A 15,576-nucleotide genomic window follows, 5' to 3' on the forward strand; every position below is an offset into this window, starting at 1 on the left:
TTAGAAAGAAAGATCCTTGAGTGGTGGTTATGGGGGGAGGGGTATATCGTTGGCTTGTCCTGTGGACTCTTACTCCTCAGAGCCTTGTTTCTCCAGGACTGAGTCTTAGGGTTAGGGGACTAGCCACTAGTCCACTTCGCTCCTTGTGTTCCTTTAGAAAGTCCAGACAGATGGGTCTTCCTTTTCATTTTTGATGAGTCCTGGTGGGAATGGAACTTATTAATAACAAGTTTTATTACCTAACAGTGTGAACCAGATACTGATGACTATATGAAGAAGGTTTTGTTCACCTTTTGGGGCCTGTTTTAGTCAGGAGTATAGAATATAGGTTCATAAACTGCCATATGTAGCAAGGTTGCTAAGGGATAAAGTTTGCTCCTTATTCAAAGATGGGGATATTGATGGGAAATAGGAAGGTCAGAGTCAGAGTTTACATCTGAGTTCTAACACCCTGGTATAGTCACTTAGTGCCTCTGCACCCAAGTTAACTAACCTCATTTAAAATAGGAGCAAGTATCCTTTATTAAATAAAAATTATAGACCTTGCAACAGCTTTTGCCAGATAAAGCACATAATTGTGGGGCTGGGGATATGTAGCTCAGTTGGTGAAGTGCTTGCCTTGCATGCACAAGGCCCTGGGTTCAACCCCCAGCACCAAAAAAAAAAAAAAAAAAAAAAAAGCATAATTGTGATGCTAATGTGAATACTTACCAAGAGTGAAATCTGAGGTCCATGGTGTGGCTGGATAGAGAGGACTTAAGGTGTTAAAAATAAATCTAGATCTTAAAGCTTGACTGTTTCATGTTATATGTTTCTTTTCCCTGTCAGACAGGTGATGCGTAATGTTGTCAGAAAGCATGTGCTGGTGAAGAAATATATTGAGCCCTGCTTGGTCCAGTGAGGTTATTAGTGAATTGGGAGAGGCTCAAATCAGCATGCAAACTATTGTGAAATTTTGGTAAGTGGTCAGTGATTTTGATGGTCTTGCCCAGTTAGTAGGAATGGGACAAGGAAGGTGGTTTAAATAGGCAGTAGGTAATTACTTGACATTTTCCCACTATGATCTGAAAACATGTTAAGATCAGGATGTACTAGAGAATAAAGAATCTAGCCTATTTTCCCCATTCTCCCATTTTTACAGATAGGAGAATTGGAAATTGCTTGAGATTATATTGGTAGAAAATAGATTTGAATTCAAGTCAAGACTGTTGTCTTTTACTCAGTGCTTCTATTTAGATTCCATCCAAATATAAGGAGGCCATGTGAGACAGAAATTATTTTATTTCACAATAAAAAATTATTGTTGTGTCAATGCTATAATTATTATTATTTTTTTGCAGCACTGGGGATCAAACCCAGGACCTCATACATTCTAGGCAAGCACTCTACCATTGAGCTACATCCCCAGTCCTCACACTAAAGATTTTTGTAATAGCTTCTGAGATTGTACTTACCTGATGATGGAAATTTCCATGGTATAAAATATTGTTATGCATAAAGTTAGTTACTTGGTGCTTGTTAAACATGCAGATTCCTGGGCAGCTAGAAACCTTTTCATTAGTCAAAAGCAAAATAAGGATCTGCCTGTTTCTTGTATTATTTTTAGGTACTGGGGATTGAACCCAGGGGCCCTCTACCAGTGAGCTTCATCCCCACCCCTCCCTTTTTTTTTTTAACAATTTTTGTGTCAGTTTTATTAAGGTACAATTAACATACAGTAAGATTTGCCAATTTGTTTTTTTTTTGTGTGTGTTTGAGGTGCTGGGGATTGAATCCAGTGGCCTTGTGCCTGCGAGGCAAGTACTCTACCAACTGAGCTATATCCCCAGCCCATTTTTAACAATTTTTGCCCATCGCTTTTTTTAAAGAAAAATCTTCAATTTTTTTTTAATATATTTATTTTTATTTGTTTATTTTTATGTGGTGCTGAGGATTGAACCCAGGGCCTCACACATGCGAGGCAAGCTCTTTACCACTGAGCTACAACTCCATTCCCATCCCGAGCCCTTTTTCTAATAATTTTTTTTTTTTATTTTTAAGACAGGTTCTTGCTAAGTTGCCAAGAGTCTTGCGAAGTTGCTCAGATTGGCTTGAAACTTGTGATCCTCCTGCTTCAGCCTCTGGAGTTGCTGGGATTACAAGTGTGTACCACCACACATGGCTCTGCCTGCTCAGCAAATTCACCAGAGTGCCAGGATCAATCACTATTTCTGAGGATATCCTGGTGAGGCAGTTTAGAAACCTTGGTAAGTTGTGAGTAGTTTCGTTGGTAGTAGAGAAGGGAAAGTGGTCATGATGTGGCACTTTCAGCCTTCTTTCAGCAGATAGTTATTAAGTACTTACTAAATGCTAGAAACTGTTCTTGACATTAACAAAGTCACAGAACTTTAATTCTTGTGAGTTTGGACAAAAAGGATAAATAACCAATAAATGTGAAATGTGGACTGGGGATATAACTCAGTGGTCAAGCACTTGCCTAGCATGTGTGAGGCCCTGGGTTTAATCTGCAGCTCTGCCCCGACCACCAAAAAAGAGTAAAATATTGAGATTTTTATATTGGATTTTTTCCCATGGTGAAGTGAAAAATTGCATTTAAAATGGTTGAGTTAAACTGTGCAACATCGTGTGTTTTTCTCCTTTCTATTCATTTTCCCTTTTTATACCTGCCACTGTTTCTTAATGCAATGGAGGCTGACCTAGCTGAATGCAGATAATAATATTTATTTATTTATTTATTTTTGTAACTCTTTATTAGGCTGGATTGTGAAGGCATATCTTTGAAAAGTGTTTCAGAGTCCAGCAAATGTTCCATGTGAGTGACCACATAGAAGAAGAGAAGGGGGTTCGCAGTGATTAAGGTAATATAGTGAAAAAGGTAAGTAGGAGGTGACTCCTGTCAGGGAGGCTCTTAGAAATGCCATTTTCAAACCACTTAGAAAGCCTGAAACTTTCTCTAAAATGTATTCTCAAAATAGTTTGGGGGGATATATATATTTACTCAGTTTGTGATCACCACTGCTGAGGATCAGAAGAACTGAAATGGTTCCTAAGTAACCAAGATGGCATAAACTCCAGAATTTTGGTGTTGGGGCTCAAACCCAGGGCCTTGTGCATGCTAAGCTCATGTCCTATCCCTGGGTTACACTCCCAGCCCGTGAGCTTCTGGTTTTGTAAGGTTTTATTGGAATGTAGTTATCATTCATTATTGTCTGTTTTTTTTTTTTTTTTCTACAGCAGGATCTTGTGAGAGAGACTCTATGGTCTGTAGAGCCTGAGGTATTATCATGTGACTCTTTATAGGAAGTTTGCCAACTCCTGGTATAGGTTAAATGTATTATGTCCAAAATCTTCCTTATCCCACTTTCTTTATATGGGGTATGTGTTTACAGCTGATCCTAGGATATATGGAATCAATTTGCTTTTTAATTTCTTTTCAAACTCTCCAAGAAAGTACATTCACAAATTATAAATTTAAGAAATATATAGAAGGAACTATGTTTTATATGCTTCCTTGTAGTTAATTTATTTATTCTATATGGTTCTTGCATTACTTCTTTTTTTTATAACCATTTTAAAATTAGGCCATTCATTCATAAGTATCCAGAAAGTTATAACTTATTTTTTTTTTTTTTAAAGATAGAGTGAGAGAGGGAGGGAGAGAGAGAGAGAGAGAGAGAGAGAGAGAGAGAGAGAGAATTTTTAATATTTATTTTTTAGTTCTCGGCGGACACAACATCTTTGTTTTGTATGTGGTGCTGAGGATCGAACCCGGGCCGCACGCATGCCAGGAGAGCGCGCTACCGCTTGAGCCACATCCCCAGCCCCAAGAAAGTTGTAACTTATGATCCCTACTTTAACCTTTTCCTGATTTTAGTATACTTCCCCACTGTGGCTTTTTTACATATTTCTGCAGATGTTTTGACTTTTCTGGGGAGAAAAGTCACCTTAGAACATAATTTTCTGTAGTTCTATATTGGGGAAATATGCAACTTATAGCTTTTTGTGCATTTGATGCCATTTATTGAGCATCTACTAGGAGCCTATGCATACTTTCATAGAATCTGCTCAAACCCAAAGATTTGCATGTTAATCAGTTATCTATTTTTTTTTTTCTTTCCATACCAGAGATTGAACTCAGGGACATTCAATTATTGAGTCACATCCCCACATCCCCATCTCTTTTTATTTTTTGAAACAGGGCCTCACTAAATTGCTAGGATTGGCTTTGAACTTGTGATCCTCCTGCTTCAGCTTCCTGAGCTGCTGGGATTAAAGATGTGTTGGCAAGTTATCTCCATTTCAAGGATGAATCTTTGAAAGCACAAGTGACTTTTCCTAAATCATATTGCTAATTAGTGGTACAAATGGGACTTAAAAGAATAATTTATGTTACTCTTTGGTACTGGGAATTGAATTCAGTGCCTCACACATGCCAGGCAAGCACTCTACTACTGAGCTACATCTCCAGCCCTCCTTATTTGTTTACTTATTGGTTGGTTGGTCTTGGATTTGAACCCAGGGTCTTGTGCATGCTAAGCATATACTCTACCTCTACCCCTTAGCTGCACCCCAGCCCCCATTTTCTTTTCTCTCTCTCTCTTTTTTTTTTTTGGTACCAAGGATTGAATCCAGGGACACTTAACCACTGAGCCACATCCCACACCCTGCCCCCTTTTTAAATTGTTGCCCTTTTTTAAACACCTTTATTTTTATTTATTTTTATGTTGTATTGAGGATGGGACCCAGTGCCTCCACATGCTAGGCAAGCGCTCTTCCACTGAGCTACAACCCCTGCCTCTGTTCTTTCTTTTTTTTTTTTTTTGGAGCTGGGGATTGAACCCAGGGCCTCATGCATGCTAGGAAAGTGCTTTTTCACCAAGCTATCTCCCTCCCTTCCCCCAGCCCTTTTTGAAGAGCTTTATTTTATTTATGTATTTTTATGTGGTGCTGAAGATCAAACCCAGTGTCTCACACGTTAGGCAAGCGCTTTACTACTATCTCCCCAGCCCTTCTTCAGCCCTTGTTTATATTTTATTCAGAGATGGTCTTGCTGAGTTGCTTAAGGCCTCAATAAGTTGCTGTTGCTGGTTTGAACTTGCAAATCCTCTGCCTCAGCCTTCTGAGCTGCTGGATTATAGGAGTGTACCACTGGGCCCAGCCCTTTTTCTCTTCCTTTTCTTTTTTTTTTTTTTTTTTTTGTGGTTTGTGTTGCTGGGGATCAAACCCAGGGCTTTGCCACATGCTAGGCAAGTATTTAACCACTAAGCTATAGCCCCTAGCCCTTCCATTTTCTATGTAAGTATTATCAAAGTTTTTTTTTTTTTTTAAAGAGAGAGAGAGAACTTTTTAATATTTATTTATTTTTTTGGTTTTCGGCGGACACAACATCTTTGTTTGTATGTGGTGCTGAGGATCGGACCTGGGCCGCACGCATGCCAGGTGAGCGCGCTCCGCTTGAGCCACATCCCCAACCCTTATCAAAGTTTTTTAAAATTTTATTTTTTAATCTTGGAATTTGGCCTTTTGTGGGCATAGAGTAGTAAAGTGTAATAATTGGGAAAATTCTTTATGAGAGACTTCGTTGAAGTGAAATATTCACTGGAATCAGGAGTCAGAAGCCAGTCACCTAACCCTACATGTTCTCCTTCCCTTGCATATCAGGCTATTCATTCTGTTTTCCTTTTCAACAACTTAGGGTAAATTGGTAATACTGTTCTATCTAAAACCCTTCTCAGCATTTTCTCCTTTCTGTCTCTTTCTGTCTGAGGTCAGCCACATATCTACTCTCTAGAAACCTTATTGTCTTTTTTTTTCTTTTGCTGGTAATTGAACACAGGGTCTTGTGCATGCCAGACAGGCACTCTACCAACTAAGCTATATCCCTAGCCCATAGAAACCTTACTGTCTTATTGTGGTCAAGTCCAATGATAGCTTTTTATAGGTCCTTATGCTCAAAGAGACTAGATGAGGAAATGAGGAGTTTTTTTACTTAATAGCTAATGATTTTGGGGTGACTGGGATTCAGGGAGGGTCTGGGAACCTTTAAGAATTCTGTTAATTTTCTCTTTTTTGAAATGGGGTCTCTCCATGCTGTCCTGGCTGGGCTCAAGTGATTTTTTTTTTAAAGAGAGAGAGAATTAATTTTTTTAATATTTATTTTTCAGTTTTCGGTTGACATCTTTATTTTATTTTTATGTGGTGCTGAGGATCGAACCCAGCGTCCCATGCATGCCAGGTGAGCATGTTACCGCGTGAGCCACATCCCCAGCCCTCAAGTGATTTTTCATGTTTTAGCCCCTCTAAGGCTTCTGAGTAGCCGAGACTGAAGATTGAAGGACTTCCTACCCCAACTTTTTAGAATTTGAATGTCAAATGGGGCCTGATAAATCTTCCTAGAGAGAAGAATTCCCAGCATTGGTATATTTGGATAACCATGATTCCTCTGTAGTAGTGATAGAACACATTGATGTGACTATTGTTTGTGTAGCAGAATATTAAAATATGGTAGGCATAATGGTACCCCACAGAAAATGAGCCATAAAAGGGCCTTTTAGAATCAGGATTTTTTTTCCCCCCGTGGCACTTGAGATTGAACCCAGGGGCCCTATGGCACCTAGGTCCGTCCCCAGCCCTTTTTACTGTTTTGATACAGGATCATGCTAAATTGGTCTTGAACTTACAGTCCTCCTATCTCAGCCTCCCATGTTGCTGGGGTTACAGATATGTGCCACCATTCCTGGCTGTGGCTCATTTGTTTTAGGTTACATAAATGGAGAATTTTAAAGACTATAAGATCGTCTCTTTTTTGGGGGGGTCTGTAGGTAAGGGTACTGGGAATTGAACCCAGAAGGGCTTTAAACTGAGCTGTATCCCCAGGTGTTTTTATTTTTATTTGGCGACAGGTCTCACAGCCCAGGCTGTCCTTGAATTTAAAACCCTTCAGTCTTAACCTCTCCAGTTGTTGGGATTATAGGCATGTGCCACTGTACTAGCCTACAAGACCTTCTTGATTGTACTACCCTTTAATAGGTGGAGTAGTACTCAGCATTGGGCTTTCAGACTCAAAATGGTATGTAATCAAAAAGGCCTTGCAGTCTTTGAAAATCTCCATGTGGAGCTCTATGGAACATTGAAGTGGTTCACAAGTAAAGTGAATGAATCATTCTCTTATTTACTCTAATTTCCTTTCTCCTTCTATCCTTGTGCTCTCTTCCTCGTTCCCTTTCTCTTTTCCTCCATAGGCCAGTCTTCAAGCCCCTACTGCACTACCCAGTTTAAAATCTTTTTATCATGGCAGTGTTGGCATCCATACAGGGCATTGGGTACACACAGCAGGTTTCTGTTCTGTTTTTTATTTATAAGTGTTATGTTTATACATGTAAAGACTTTATTGGAAACTATCCATAAGTAGTATTAAGAGGGAAATGATATGGCAACCTACCCATGTGCTATTTTTATAGTCTTATTTTAGCTAATCATTTTTCTTTTTTCTGTATAATAACATGTTTTTAAGTTTAAAAAAATAATTACCTATTTATCTCTTTTTTCTTTTGGAGGATACCGGGGATTGAACTCAGGGGCACTTGACCACTGAGCCACATTCTCAGCCCTTTATTTCTATATTGAGACAGGGTCTCACTAAGTTGCTTAGCAGGCCCCACTTTTGCTGAATCTAGCTTTGAACTCACAATTCTCCTGCCTCAGTCTCCTGACTTTCTGGGATTACAGGCGTGAGCCACCATGCCTTATTTTTAAGATGGAATGTCATTGTGTTGTCCAGGCTGATCTGAAACTCCTAGTGATCCTTCTGTTTCAGCTTCCCAAGTGCTGAAACCAACAGGCACATTCGACTGCATTTAGCTTATTATTTAAATTTTAATATTAAATATTAATCTTAGTGTACTTACTACTCATTATTTTCTTCAGAGAAATTTTCTAGTTTCAGAACCAAGATGTTTATAAGTCAGGGTATATATTAGCACCATTAAGACTAGCTAGACCCAAGAAGGAGATATGGAAGTGGTACCTCTATTTTTCCTTACACTGATTTATTCTACCTAGCATTAACAGCCAAGTGAATATTTATAGCAATGGATGGTCCTATGGTCTTTTACCTTTTGTGCTGTGAAATGTCTTTGTTTCCTCACCTGCCTTATACACCTCCTTTTTTCATTTTATATGAAACAACCATATATTTGTTTTTTTCCTGCAAAATAATGAACTCTTTTCCTCCAGTTTAAAGTGGCTGCCCAGGTGTAGACTCAAAAAGTAGAGATAAGTATGTACCTGAGGAATGCGCAGAATCATGGAATCACTACTGGCACTTTTGAATATGAGTTGAGTGCATATGATCATATGATTCTGGAAATTCTGGAACTCAAATAGTCTTAATACCCCCCCCCCCCCCCCCCCCGTGTTGGGGATTAAACTCAGGGTCTCCTTCCACATATTTTTAAATTTTTTTTAATAATTTTTTTTTTTTTTTAGAGAGAGAGAGAATTTTATTCGGCGGACACAACATCTTTGTTTGTATGTGGTGCTGAGGATCGAACCCGGGCCGCACGCATGCCAGGCGAGCGCATTACCGCTTGAGCCACATCCCCAGCCCATATTTTTTAATTTTTAATTTTTTTTTTTTGCAGTAATGGGGATTGAGCCTAGGGGTACTTTAACACTGAGCTATATCCCTACCTTTTTTTTTAAATTTTATTTTTTTGTTGTTGTTATTCATGGACAGAATGTCTTTATTTATTTTTATGTGGTGCTAAAAATAGCCCCACACATGATAGGCAAGCGCTCTTCCACTCAGCCCCAGCCCTATATCCCTACCTTTTTTATTTCTTATTTTGAGACAGGGTCTTGCAAAGTTGCCACAGCTGGCCTCGAACTTGAAATCTTCCTCAGCTTCCTCAGCCTCCTGAGGTGTGCACCACTAGGCCCTGCTAAGTAAAAATTTCCTTTGTGTATTGGTGATTGAATCCAAGGGCCCTTTACCACTGAGCTATAGCTCAGTCTTTTTTTTTTATTTTGAGACAGGATCTTGCTAAATTGTTGAGAGTCTTACTAAATTGCTGAGACTGATCTCAAGCTTGTGATCTTCCTGCCTCAGCCTCCAGAGTCACTGGATTATACCATGCCTAGCTAAAAATGTTTTTAAAGACAGGAGCTGGGGTTGTGGCTCAGTGGTAGAGTGCTCGCCTTGCACGTGTGAGACCCTGGCTTTGATCCTCAACACTATATAAAGATAAATAAGTGAAATAAAGGTATTGTCCAACTACAACTAAAAAGTAAGTATTAAAAAAAAAGGACAGGGCCAGAGAGATTATTATCATTATAAGTGTTTTGTGATCATTTGTACTTTTGATATATTACAATACCTCGTGATGATCCTCAAAGAAATAAAAAAAAGGAAAATGCAATATAATGGGGACCATATAGAGGTATTCATAGATGCATATAGTTCTAAGTCTGTCCCATATAGTAATGGCTTACATTGATACCTGTTTACCAATGATAATGTTATGCTATTGTAAATGTCCACAGGTTGAATTTCTCTTATCTGAAATGTTTGGGACTAGAATTATTTAGATTCAGAGTTTTTAATATTTTGGGTGTATTTATATACTGGTTATACGTAATCTGAAAATCTGAAATCCAAAATAATCTGTCTTGCATTTAGGAGAATTTTGGAGATTATTTTGCATCTTGGATTTTTAGATTAGGTATGTTCAACCTGTTATAGATTCTCTCACATCTACATTTTTCTGTAGGACCTAATTTTGGAAGTTATTCATAAGAAACCCCTTGTGAAGTCACACATACATTTTGTTGTCATTGTTTATAGGCATCATTTGTTCTAATCACTTGTTGTCCTTTCCCTTGTACCATATCATAACATAGTATTCTTTTTTTTTATTATTTATTTTTTTCATAACATAGTATTCTAACTTGACTAACTTCACTAAGTTTATTTGGAATAGTCTTAATTAATTTGGCAAACAATAAGAATATAAATCTCCCGGCCAGGCGCGGTGGCTCATGGTGATAATCCCAGCAACTCGGGAGGCTGAGGCAGCCTCAGCAATGGCCAGGCACTAAGCAACTCAGTGAGACCCTGCCTCTAAATAAATACAAAAAAGGGCTGGGGATGTGGCTTAGTGGTCGAGTGCCCCTGAGTTCAATCTCCGGTACCAAAAAAAAAAAAAAAAAAAGAATATAAATCTCCCTCATCCTGCTAGGTCTAAGTCTAAGCTTTCTGCTAGTTTTAGGTTTAGTCCAGCTGTCATGTAAAGGAATTCTCTGTGGCAGATGTCGGCAAACATTTTCTGTAAAGAGCAAGATAATATCTATTCAACTCTGCAGTTGTAGCATGAAAGCATCCGTGGACAATATGGACATGATTATGTTCTGATAAAACTTCATTTACAAAAACAGGCAATAGGTGAGATTTGGACTACAGGCCAGTGTGCTGTTCCTTATTACTTTACAGTATATGTACTCAGACTTTTAGAACAGAATTATACAATAAAGCAAACATTCAGAGCGATTTTAGTCATATTCTAATAAAATAACAATAATACATCTGTACTTGAACCAGCAGTGGAAAGTCTCTTATGATCTATACCATAAGTGCATGGTAGAGTGACACATAATCTTCATGGGCCATGCTATTACTATCCCCATAGAGGAATCTCCTTCCTGTGGGTCTTTGCATGGCTTAGAAGGGACATTGTCTTTGTTACTTATTCTTATCCTTACATTATCAGCCCCAGTATTTGCCTTTTTCACTAGTATGTCTTCTACCTTACTGATGCTAGTAGAGGAATCTAATGGGTTACAGTCACTGTCCCAACAGTCAAAGTATAGGGGTCCTGTGGTTTTGGTAATTTGCTATGTCAATCTCTAAATTTGGCTTTCAGGATTTGGAGGAATTAATCCTTCCATTGCTATCTCAAAAGGTGATCTAGACAATGGAACAGAGACCTCTCAATCAGGTGATTATTGAACATGAAGGCAACTATTTTTCTTTGGCCTTTTTGTTGTATTTGTTAATAGGTTTCCTAATAATGAACTAACCTTGCATTTCTGGAAGACAATTTCTACTTTTCAAGGATTTTTAATTATATTTGTTAAATTTATTATTTGAGTTTTGTTTTCTATTTTTTTAAATTAATATTATCTTTCGAGGTTCAAAAGTGAGTTAGTCTGGGGTAGGATGACAGTCTTTGTCTGTTAGTGTTAGGATCATGAGTGAAATTTTTTGTTGCTCTCTATTTAAGCATATCAGACATCTTGCATGCAGTTAAATGTGCTTTATTTACTTTTTGTGGTGCTGGGGATTGAACCCAGGGCCTTGTGCATGTGAGACAAGCACTCTACCAACTGAGCTATATCCCCAGCCCTTAAATATGCTTTAATAACATGATTTTCAAATTTGTACATACTATCATATAACACTATGAATGTAAAAATCAATTTTGTTTTCTGATATTTGGAACCTTGTTTCAGTTATTACCTTTTTTGTTTTTGTTTGTTTGCTATTCTGGGTCTCTCTAGGCAAGTACTTTACCACTCAGTCATACACTACTCTCCCCATATTTTTTTTTTCTTTTTTGGGTACTAGAGATTGAACTCAGGCACTTGACCAGTGAGCTGCTTGGTTCCTCGCTGTTGCTAAGGCTGGCTTTGAACTTGTGATCCTCCTGTCTCAGCCTCCCAAGCTGTTGGGATTACAGGCATGTGCCACTGAGCCCGGCCTGCGGTACCGCTTTAATTGTGTGTAAATAGTGCTGTAGTGAACATCCTGTAGATAAGGTCTTCACACATGCTAGGCAACTGCATATCCATGTTTATATTGTAACATTGAATAAAACGTACAGTTCCTCTAGTAGTATGAGCATTCCCATTTTTATATATCCTTACCAATATACTGTATTAAGGTTTTTAATAAATCTGCCAATTGTACAGGTGAAAAAATGTTCTCCTTTGAAAATTCAATATATGTCTTTTTAAAAAAAATTTTTTTAGTTGTAGTTGGACACAATACCTTAATTTAACTTATTTAGTTTTATGTGGTGCTGAGGATCAAACCCAGCGCCTCGCATGTGCTAGGCGAGTGCTCTACTGCTGAGCCACAACTCCAGCCCTCAGTATATGCCTTTGATTCCTAATGAGGTAGAGGAGATAAAAATCTTACTTGGGTCCTAATTTTTTAGTTTCTTTTTCATACTTTTTTTAGATGGTACTGGGAATTGAACACAAAGCCTCCTACTTGCTAGGAAGTGCTCTACTACTGAGCTACATTCCTAATCCATTTTTTCAAATTTTTATTTTGAGACAAGGTCTTGCTCAGTTGTCCAGGCTAGTCTTGAACTTGTTATGTTCATCTCTCAGCCTCCTAAGTAAAAATTATAATTTCATATAGCTTAAATATCTTTTTTCCCCATATTTTAAAAGTGATGCATTGTACTTGTACACTGGGATTTGATGTTACATATTCACACACTCACACAGTGTAACAATATAATTTGGCCAATATAATTTCCCAGTATTTCCCCTTTGCCTCTCCTCCTCCCTTCCTCATTCCCTCCAAATGTCTTTTTTTTAATAATGCATTCTCCCTTTTCTTTCCATATTATGAAGATGAATATATTTCATAATTCATTTATGTTTTACTTATTTTTTAATGAGTCTTTTCCAGTGTGGATCTCTTTGGTGTATGGCATGTAATTAATTTTCTAAATGTTCAGCACATTTAGCATTCAAAGAATAAGAGGGGTATCTCAGCAGGAGTTCCAGAATCTTTTTTTTTTTTACACTGGTGTTGAACTCGGGGACACTTGACCACTGAGCCACATCCCCAGTCCTATTTTTTTGTATTTTATTTAGAGACAGGGTCTCACAGAGTTATTTAGTGCCTTGCCCTTTGCTGAGGCTGGCTTTGAACTTGTGATCCTTCTGTCTCAGCTTCCCAAGCCGTTGGGGTTATAGGTGTGTGCCACCACGCCCGGTGAGTTTCAGAATCTTTTTCCAATATTTGACTCCTATCTCCCTCACCCCTACCTCACCCACCATACTAGAGAGTGAACCTAGGGATATTCTACCATGAACCCCATCCCCAGCCCTCTTTATTTTTTGAGACAGGGTCTTGCTAAATTGCTGAGGCTGACCTCAAACTTGATCCTCCTTCTTCAGCCTCTATCACTCCTGGCTCCAGAGCTCTGCTTTTTTTTTTTTTTTAAATATTTGTTTTAGTTGGACACAGTACCTTTATTTTATTTATGTATTTATTTTAAAAAAAATTTTTTTTAGTTGTTGTTGGACACAATACCTTTATTTTATTCATTTATTTTTATGTGGTGCTGAAGATTAAACCCAGGGTCTTGCACGTGCGAGGCAAGCACTCTACTGCTCAGCCACAACCCTAGCCCCCTTTATTTTATTTTTATGTGGTCCTGAGGATAGAACCCAGGGCCTCACACGTGCTAGGTGAGCACTCTACCACTGAGCCACAATCCCAGCCCCCAGAGCTCTGCTTTTAACATGAATAAATATTATCTCTGTCCCTCTTTTTTTTTTTAATATTTATTTTTTAGTTGTAGTTGGACACAATACCTTTATTTTATTTTATTTATTTTTATGTGGTGCTGAGGATCGAACCCAGGGCCTTGCATGTACTAGGCAAGCGCTCTACCGCTGAGCCACAACCCCAGCCCCTCAGTCCCTCTTTTCTGTAGGTGTCTTGTCAGTTTTGCTACCACTGGTTTGTGTTCTTTATGACAGGAATTGGCAAACTTTTTCTATCTATGGCCTGATACTGAGTAGTTTAGGCTCTGGGGGCTATGTGGGTTCTTTCAGTGTCTCAGGGAAAGCAGCTATAGACCATGCATAAATGAATGACTGTTTCAACAACAATAGTTGTTGTTCCAACAACTATTTACAAAATATAGCTGGTAGCTGCATTTGGTCTGTGGGCTATAATTTGCCAATGCCTGCTTTTTATGTCATTTTTCTGTTTTATTTTTGGTAGTACTGGGGATGAAACCCAGGGTTTAATGCATGCTAGGCTAGGCAAGTCTACCATTTACTGAGCTATTTGCGACATCCCCAGCATTCCATCTCCCTGCCCCTTTTTTTATTATACTGGGGGTTGAACTAAGGTCTTCACACATGCTAGGCAACTGCTCTACCAATGAGCTACGTTCCCAGCCCCCAGTCCCAGCCCTCAGCTCTTTTTAATTTTTATTTTGACTTAGGATTTTGCTAAATTGCCCAGGCTGGACTTGAACTTGTAATCCTCTTTCCTTAGCCTCCCAAATGGCTGGGGATATAGGTGTGTGCCACTACAATGAATCTCCCTATAACCTTTTAGATTACTATTTTCACCTCCAGTCTTTGCTACTTATTACCTGTTTCCATATTTCACATTTCTGAAGTTTTGGAGAGCACAGGTGGTAACTAAACTGCATGCTTTGCATGTTATTTGTATCATGTGCTGGGATGTACAAGTTGTGCTTGCCTGCCTGCCTCCCTGCTTCAGTATGACTAATTTCACGTAGCTACATTGTTTTTGAGGGTCTGTTTTTTGCAATTCAGATTTCATTTCAAGAAATAAGCTGATTTATATCAATTTTAAAATGTCCAAAGAACTTCTTTTTGGTGTGGTATCATTTCTGTGATTCAGTTTAGCTTGTTTTTGATTCCATGTGCTTGTGGTCTTGCTTTCTACTATAGACTTGTTCCTCATAATCTGTCTTCCTTTACCCCCTAGCTTCTGGAGGCTTGTTTTTTTCAATTTGAATCTCAATTGAGCTTTTGTGATCTCTGTAGACATGGCCTTCATTTTAGCTCATCTTTGTCTTCATAGACTATCTGTTTTAACTCTAGGGTGTTCAGTTGTTATTAAAGTGAGAATGTCTGATTCCTTGTGAGTTCTTAAGTTTCCTGAGATTGTAGGGGTTGCAATTTAACACATCCAGGGCATTTCCTCCTATTGATTGCTAAATGTGACCATCCTTTTTTCTTTATATATAATTCAAAATTGCTTTAGCCTAACATAATCCAGTTACTATGAATATTTCTAGTATCATTTAATTGCTCTAAAACTAGAACTCAGCTCAGTCATAGAGCATCTAGAAGTATCATACCTGTCCACAAGTTCATAGTCAGTTCCCCAACTATATTCCTCCTGAGGGACTCTTTTGCTTCTTCTTCTTTTTTTTTTTTTAATATTTATTTTTTAGTTGTAGGTGGACATAATAAATCTTTTTTTTTTTAATATTTATTTTTTAGTTTTAGGTGGACACAATATCTTTACTTATTGTTGAGAATCGAACCCAGTGCCTTATGCATGCTAGGCAAGCATGCTACCACTTGAGCCACATCCCCAGCCCTGGACATAATATCTTTATTTCATTGTTATGTGGTGGTGAGGTTTGAACCCAGTGCCTCAAGTGTACTTGGCGAGTGCTCTAACACTGAGCCACAACCCCAGCCCCTCTTTTGCTTCTTAATATTGGTATTAGTTGGGTACTTTTCCTTTTCGTCTTTATTCTTTTTTTTTTTTTTTTTGCGTTA

The 15,576-nt window shown here is 38.3% G+C and overlaps 1 long non-coding RNA gene across 31 annotated transcripts in view; it reads left to right on the plus strand.

The window, feature by feature from the left end:
* Positions 1-15,576, plus strand: part of LOC114081457 (uncharacterized) — a 244,623-nt gene that overhangs the window by 11,701 nt on the left and 217,346 nt on the right. For 26 of the 31 annotated variants that reach the window (XR_011705630.1, XR_011705618.1, XR_011705606.1 and 23 more), the window contains exons 2-4: positions 829-958; positions 2,041-2,246; positions 2,756-5,439. This is a non-coding gene — a long non-coding RNA (uncharacterized lncRNA). The remainder of the gene's footprint in view (positions 1-828; positions 959-2,040; positions 2,247-2,755; positions 5,440-15,576) is intronic. The other 5 variants (XR_011705615.1, XR_011705610.1, XR_011705609.1 and 2 more) reach the window with 4 other exon arrangements.

The sequence above is a fragment of the Marmota flaviventris genome, chromosome X (genome assembly GCF_047511675.1).
Source record: "Marmota flaviventris isolate mMarFla1 chromosome X, mMarFla1.hap1, whole genome shotgun sequence".
NCBI classification, from domain to species: domain Eukaryota; kingdom Metazoa; phylum Chordata; class Mammalia; order Rodentia; family Sciuridae; genus Marmota; species Marmota flaviventris.